Source organism: Drosophila willistoni, unplaced genomic scaffold (genome assembly GCF_018902025.1).
Source record: "Drosophila willistoni isolate 14030-0811.24 unplaced genomic scaffold, UCI_dwil_1.1 Seg720, whole genome shotgun sequence".
NCBI lineage: Eukaryota > Metazoa > Arthropoda > Insecta > Diptera > Drosophilidae > Drosophila > Drosophila willistoni.
The window spans coordinates 183030-191311 of NW_025814629.1; the positions used below are offsets into that span (position 1 = coordinate 183030).

At 34.6% G+C, this 8282-nt stretch overlaps 1 long non-coding RNA gene and 1 pseudogene across 1 annotated transcript; one reads left to right on the top strand and one right to left on the bottom strand.

Moving 5' to 3' along the window:
- Window positions 1–1382: 1382 nt before the first annotated feature.
- Window positions 1383–2201, top strand: LOC124461903. Its single transcript, XR_006955305.1, has 3 exons — window positions 1383–1641; window positions 1708–1760; window positions 1831–2201. It is a non-coding gene; the product is annotated as an uncharacterized LOC124461903 (long non-coding RNA).
- A 1885-nt stretch (window positions 2202–4086) lies between these two features.
- On the bottom strand, window positions 4087–6943 carry LOC124461898 (annotated as a pseudogene).
- Window positions 6944–8282: the final 1339 nt, after the last annotated feature.

Genomic DNA, 8282 nt, shown 5'->3' on the forward strand with positions numbered 1-8282 from the left:
CGGTTTAAATTAATTAACTGCAGTGATGCAGTACTAAATACATGCCTGCATTGCTCAGGCCAGACATCTCAGACTAATTATTTTAGTTGCAATAAATGTAATAGGTTTCTTTGCACTAAGTGCTTGGAAAGCCTATATACCTTAGCTGATACAAATTTTATTTGCAAGCTATGTGAGGTATAAACTTACTTTACAATTTTAGTGAGTGGGACATGCCTTATAGTGGTAGCCACGGTAAAAAACAAAGAACTATACCAACTTATGTGAATGGACATGCCTTATAGTGGTAGCCACGGTAAAAAACAAAGAACTATACCAACTTATGTCAGTGGACATGCCTTATAGTGGTAGCCACGGTAAAAAAACAAAGAACTATACCAACTTGTGTGGGTGGACATGCCTTATAGTGGTAGCCACGGTAAAAAACAAAGAACTATACCAACTTGTGTGGGTGGACATGCCTTATAGTGGTAGCCACGGTAAAAAAACAAAGAACTATACTAGTGGTGTTGCCTAACAGTGGAAACCACTTAAATAAAGAGATCTATACTAGTGGAGTTGCCTTATAGTGGACACCACTTTAAAAAATGAAGAGCTATTAAATCCGCCTTGCGTGGAATATGTGGAGTAGGCCTACTGGGGAAACCACTATAAAAATACGCGCCATGAACTCTACCTCAAGGTGGTGTGGAAAAGAGTTCAAATGAGATACTAATTTCGGTAAGTCCATTATCTATTTTTCAAATCTTTTTACTTAGAGGATTGTCTCCAGACATTAATTCCTTATTTATTGTGGTTAAAGAAGGGGTTTTTGGACTAAGACACCGAGAAAATGAAAGATATTAACTTTTTCGTTAGTTAGAACACTTAAAACTTTTAAGTTAAAAGTCTATTAGTTGCTTGCAAGTCCCTCGATTGTCTGTGCGTTCCATTGTTCTTTATCTTAAATTTTTATAATCTTTCTCAGTTTTAACGAAGTATACACTAACTATGGAAATATATAACTTTCTAATTTGCATTATTGTCACCTTATTGCAACGTCACTTTATTGCAGTGCCTTTAATCTTGAGCCACCTTAAATACAGTATTCTAACATCTACCCCATCTTCTTGATAACTTTTACTAAGCAAACACTGTTTACTTTGCTAAACACTAAGATGTTCATTACACTCTTGTGTCTAAAACGAATCTTTTACTAACGATTTATGCGCCACCTAATTTTCTAAATATTTTTTTAACGTCTATCCTATTTGGGCTACTTGCCTCTTAAACCCATACAATCAAGTTGATAAAGTTTACCTCACAATGGCCACGGCTGGCTGATAAAAAATATAGTATTTCACCTTAATAATTAATTTTTTTAATATTATTTTCTAGACAAATATAGCCGGGACAACCGCTCTCATAGCCATTGTACAAGGCTCTAACCTAATTGTGGCCAATGTGGGTGATTCTCGTGGTGTAATGTATGATTCACGTGGCATAGCAATACCATTGTCCTTTAATCATAAGCCGCAAGAGGTGCGTGAACATAAACGGATTCATGATGCAGGCGTTTTTATAGACTTTCGTGGAGTTTGAAGTTTGGCTGGTGTATTGGCCACATCACGTGCCTTGGGTGATTATCCGTTAAAAGATAAGGTAAGTGTTAATAAGAGAAAACCTAAAAGTTGAAGCTAATGGGTTTTTTGATTTGAAATTTTACAGAACCTAGTCATGGCCACACCGGATATATTGACATTTGAGCTAAATAATCACAAGTGAGTTCAATAGAAGGCGAATCCCCTCTTAAAAAACATATCTAAATACATTTGTTTTTGTTTTTCGTAGACCCCATTTTCTTATACTTGCCTCTGATGGCCTTTGGGATACATTTAGCAATGAGGAAACCTGCCAAATCATTCGCCAGGGAATCGTATAAGCGTGGAGCTTTGGACAATATAACCGTATTGGTCATAATATTGAAAGACGATGTTTATAAAATTGGCAATAGCAACACCAACAGCAAAAGGAATAAAGCACCAACTCTTGCCAAATCCTCATCATTAGCAAATGCTCGGGCAGATGCTGCTGCGGACGCCTCCGGTTCGTCCTCTTCTTCTGCTGTCAAACGCTCCAATTCGATCAAAACCAAATAAGCAGCTACTTACAACCCTAGAGTGCCTCTTTACTACTATACTTTAAACTGAGCAAAAAAAAAACCAACAAAAAACTTGAAAAAGAATATCAGAACAAAAAGTGCCCGTAAATCATTTCTAGTTAAGTGTTTTTTGTTCTTTTTTAAAATTAATTGTTATTTATTTTTCAATCTCCATTCACCCGAAAAAAGGCACACACATCACACGAATTTTGAGATTCTTTTCGTTTAGGATCTTCATCTACATTTGTCGTTGACATTTTTACATCTGTTCTTTAGTTACTCATTCCATCATTATTTTGTTGAAGCACTTTACCGTTTATTAATCTCATCGTCCATCCATCCAAGAAGCACAAAAAAAAGAAGAAAAAAACCAAATACCAGATTTATTTAATTTATGTGTTGTAATTTGCAAAAACAAATCTATTTTCTAAATTATGAAAAGTGTTTCTCAAAATAAATATTTATTAAATTTACAAAAATTCTATTAATTGAACTGTTCATTATTTCATTTGATTAAAAGTAAAAAAAATAGTATATTTTATCATAAATATTTGGTTTTTTATCTTAAGATTGGTTTTTTGTAAAAGTTTCACATGTCGTAGTTCACTTTTAAACTTTTAACGTTTTTAACGTCAATGTTTTAAGGCGTTGGTAAAGTAGTTGACATTTTTAAAAAAGTTTTTCTGCAAACTATCTGTGACCAATATTTCTCGATAATGGCTAAACCGATTATTATAAAATTTCAAGGTATTTTAAATTATATGTTCTAAAACTTGGGGTAAAAATATTTGTTTTTCCTATGGAAATAATTGAATGCCAAAAATAAATTTAAAGATTATTTTTTCTTTTAAAGGTCACAGCAAAACATCTTTTTTTTTAGGAGCTCCAGTTTTAAAAAGTGTTGTAATAAGTTTATGAAAACTTTTCGAAATTACCTAGAAATTTGTAGATATGCTTTCAGCAATGTAAATTTTAAGGTTAAAAAAATGTTTCAAAAAATTAGACCCAAGTAATCTAACAAATGAAAACACTCTGTTTCATCCCGGATAATAGAGGTGTCCGGGGTCCAATTGTGATTAAATTCAAAACTTGTCCTTTTTTTTTAAATCTAAAAGTAAAAAAAGATTTTTTTCCCAACTACTTTTAGCGTTGAAGATATGGTATGGCCATGTGGATTCTTTAGGGAAGTGTGCATATGACAGAACTTGGTGGTTCTTGAAATACAGACAACCTGCTCACCTTTTATGCTGCCTAACATTTAAAATCTTCTGAATGTGTCAGATTTATTGATCTTAAGCTGGCCAAAACCAAGTTTTGATTAACTTTAAAAAAGGTCGAAATAATAGAAGACGGAAATAATGAATATTTTTTTAAATTTGTTCGGTTACCATAAAACTCAATATTTATTTACAGCTTCTGAAAATATTACACTATCTTACAAAGAGAGCTCTAGCTAACCCCAAGTTGGTAGTTAATTATAAATAACATGTAAAAATAAACATTTGAAATAAATCTTATTAGTCTGGCAACAGAATTACATCCAAGTCAGAAAATTTGTACCACTAACCTAAAATATAATATATGATGTATACTCCCCGAAATCGGGAGTCTCTTTAAACCAGGCCTAAATTTAATAAGTCATTATAGGATAACAAAGACATTTAATTTTAAACAATAAGCAGAACCAAATGATTGTAAAATAAATGTGCAACATTTTAATTTAATAACAAAATCCAACCATTTTCTGAAAGTTAAAGCATGTTAAATATTCCCGGAACAACTTCCTAGACAAGGATTTGAAATTTCAATGTGAATATATACAATATTTTATGAGGATTTTCTTTCTTGTAGTTTTCGATTGATAGTGGACAATATTAAAAGACAAAAGTATATATTTTTTGTGAGGACTCTCGCTTATAATTTATTTTCTCCCATTTTGTTTTAACTTAAAACAAATCAATATCGCGCCATCCAAAAAAGGAAAATATAGAAATATAATTATGGTAGAAAATGCTTTGATCGGCCTTCGAAGTGGGTGAAACAACCTCGGGGCGCAATTCCTCAACGGTCTTCTTCCATGCCAAGTCCCAGATCTTGATGGATGGACCATAGGCAACGCATAGCCAATAACGGTTGTGCGAGAAGCACAGCGCATTGATGATGTTGTTGTGCTCCAGAGTGTACAAGTTCTTGCCGTCATTCAAATCCCACTGCAGAGCCTTGGAGTCCTTGCCACCGGATGTGCACAGGGAACCGTCAGGGGACATGGTGACAGTGTCTAAGTAGCCATTGTGGCCATGGTCTTCAACTTGCAGTTGGCCAAGTTCCAGACCGAAACGGAGACAATGATGGGGTCGGAGTGGTTTGGCGAGAAACCCACACAGGACACCCAATCGGTGTATCCATCCTCTTGAATAGTGAACTTGCATTCGCGGCAATTTAGAAAGTATCGACGTGGCTCTGTTATTAGTGTGCTCGCTTGGCGATCGGGCGGCCGGGGTTCGACTCCCAGCTTGGTCGAAGTTTTTTTTATAATGCTTTTTATTCATAATGCTTTTTATATGTTTATATATTTTTTTGTGATACATTTTTATTTACTTTTTATTTACTTTTTATACCCTTGCAGAGGGTATTGTAAAATTGATCAGATGTTCGTAACGCACAGAAGGAGGCGTTTACGACCCCATAAAGTATATAAATTCTTGATCAGCATGAGAAGCTGAGTTGATATAGCCATGTCCGCAAAATGTTTTCTTCTAGACCTATATGATATAGTGGTCCGATCCTAAAGATTTTCATACTTTATCTTACCCGGGTAATAAAAAACCCCAAAAAAAGATTTCATCCCGATAGCTCTTAAGACGGCTGAATAAAACGCATACGCACAGACGGACGGACAGATGGACATGGCTATATCAACTCAGCTTCTCAGGTCGTAAACGCCTCCTTCTGTGCGTTACGAACTTCTGACCAATTTTACAATACCCTCTGCAAGGGTATAAAAAGTAAATAAAAATGTATCACAAAATATATAATGAATGAATGCACAGCAACTAGAATCACTGTCTGTTCAGCTCTCTAAAGTGGGAGAAATATGTGCATGCGAAACCAGATTGAGCAATGGAAAAACAGTTTTAATTGTGGCAATTTATATTTCACCGAATCAATCAATAAATAGCATCACGGAATTCATTCATGAAAATTTAATAAAGTATACACCAGAAGTATCGCGGATACTTAGAAAAGATTACTATAAAGTTCCAATGATTTTAAGTGGCGATTTTAACGTAAATTTTGCATTGGACACAGCGGTTCCTTTAATTGACTTTCTCAATACAACATTCAGTTTAAAAATGTGTAACAATCGCACTGAATCAACAACACGTTCAAAAACAACAATTGACGCGGTATTTCAAAGATATGTTGACAACATCGAAACCAAAGCATTTGTATCATATTTTAGCTATCATAAGCCACTCGTATCATTTGTTGAAATTGAAAACATTGAGGATGAATAATATTAATAAAATGAAGAAAATAATAAAATGAAGAAAATAAAAAATATGACCTTTATGGCAATATTATAATGAACCTATAATTATCCCGCTCCTAATGCTGCTTTCGTCTCATTCTCTATCAGTTTGTTTTACGGAAGGTTTCACTTCTATCGTGTCTAGCCGTTAGACGCCCTCTTTTTTTTTTTATTAGTATTTTTTTTCTGTCGTTTTATATTAATGGATAAACGACAAGATACATTTCTCGTTACTTTCGTAATGGCTCTAATCTTACAAAATTCTCATAAATATTTTTTTTTTAATATTCGCTTTTTTCCGTCTGTCAGTTTGTAGTTTTCATGAAATAAATTGATTTTTGGTTTGTTTAGTTAATAAAATGATATAGAAATGAAATATTTGGCAGCAATGATAAATACACAACCAGCATGTCCAGCATTTCGCTGTAATAATCGTGTGGTGTACGCGGTAAGTGAATGGGGACATACGGTGTTGAACAAAGGCTCACCTAATATATATGTATGTATATGGGTTCAAATCACAGCCATGTCGTGATTTTTTTCCACCTTTGTTTTAATCAAATTTTTGCTACATGTGGTTCAAATTACAGCCATGTCGTAGTAATTTTTTTTTTTTAATATATAAATGCATGTACATACATACTTGTATGTACATACAAATGTAATTACTTGTATGCACATACATATGTACTTACTTGTACGTACATACATATATGTATGCATATAAGTACGTACATACATATATATATGCACATACATATGTGCCTACATACATAGGCAATGACGCCTATTTTTCCCGGTAAAAGCTAGCTGACGCCAGCTTCTACCCTCCTCTTTTCCCACCTAAAAAAAAAATGTAAAAAACACATAGATATATATAAATTATTATATCTTGGTAGATTTTATTTTCTTTGTTATCTCCATAGTTGGGGACGTTGGCGCCATTGGTGCCTCCGATCGTGGCTCCGATGGTGGCTCTGATGGTTCGGGTGGTGGCGGTGATGCCGGTGCCGGTCCCTCCTTCTTTGCTGCTTTTGGCAAACGTGGGAAAAAGACTCGTGACGGCCGAACGGGCCCGACCTTGTGAATCGAGCGGCCTGGCACCTTCTTCGTCTTTCGAGGATCGTGTTGTTGCTCCCTCTGTGGCTGGCCCTGGCCGATGATGGTCACGTCCTGAAAAACAAAATAAAACAATGTTTAAATTAAAAAATGAACTTAAAACACAAAAAAAAAACAAAAATACTCACGCAGCTTTTGAAAATAAAGTTCATCTTCGTGGTTATCTTCGGATGTGTGAAGAGCTGCCACACTCCATGCTTGCAATTTATCGAAGCCATTTATTATCGATACTTTGGCTATCGATATTTTGAGTGGTCATCGAACTCTTTGAGTCGAATTGGAATTTTTAATTAAAAGTAATCTTGAAAGTTGTCTAAATATTTCGCCATGATTTTGATATTGAACCAGTCCCATAATTTCTTGCTTTTGGCCAATAAATTGAAAAGATTTTATTTGAATTTTGTATGGCGCCATATAATAGGATGTAAAACGTTTCACAACACTACACGCAGCAACCATTTCGCCGGCAAAAGGTACCCTCACATTTTGACAATTTTCTCGAAAACGTTACGCTATTGGGTATTGAGACTATGACAAACATATTGAAAAAAGAACTCCCATGATTCTGGCATTCAATCTTCATTGAGCCATGTTGTTTGAAGCTAGTTTTTGCCCAACAAAGTCAGCCCATTTTTTCATACATTTTGCGACCATATACCGAGTGGCGAATTGGTTCATATGGCTGAGCGAATTGGCTTTAAACAAAATTTGCGGGCAAAAGATACCCTCACATTTTGAAAATTTTCTCGAAAACGTTACGCTATTGGGTATTGGGACTATGACAAACATATTGAAAAAAGAACTCCCATGATTCTGGCATTCAATCTTCATTGAGCCATGTTGTTTGAAGCTAGTTTTTGCCCAACAAAGTCAGCCCATTTTTCACACAATTAGTGTGAGCGAATTAAGGAAAAAGAAGAAGAGATGATCGGCGAATTGCTTTTGCTAAAGAAAAATTTTTTTTACCGAGGTACCCTTACATTTATGCATTTTTCTCGAAAACGTTACGCTATTGGGTATTGACGCTTTCCCAACCCACTCTAGAAAGTCCTTCAAGGATTCTGGCATTGAATCTTCATTGAGCCGTGTTGTTTGAAGCTAGTTTTTGCCCGTTGAAATCTATCTATTATTTGGCACATTTCGTATGAGGAAAATCATGGTTGGTTCATAAAAATGCAATTTTCTCGAAAACTGTATGAAACCACATAATGAAACTTGGTGTGGATATAGATGAATAACTGAGGGATAATCTGGCATTCAATCTTCATTGAGCCATGTTTTTGGAAAGGATATACACGAAAGCGAAAAAAGGACTTTTTCGAGGAAAAATTGTCAATACATGGAATGCTCAAAAAACCCCCAAAACTGAATTAAAACGAAAATTTTATCTATTTTTTATAATTTAAGGCTTTATTTGTTTTAAAAAAGTTAATAAATAGCTGAAAAATTAAAAAATAAAAATACAAAAAAATTAACAGAGGGTTAACAGGG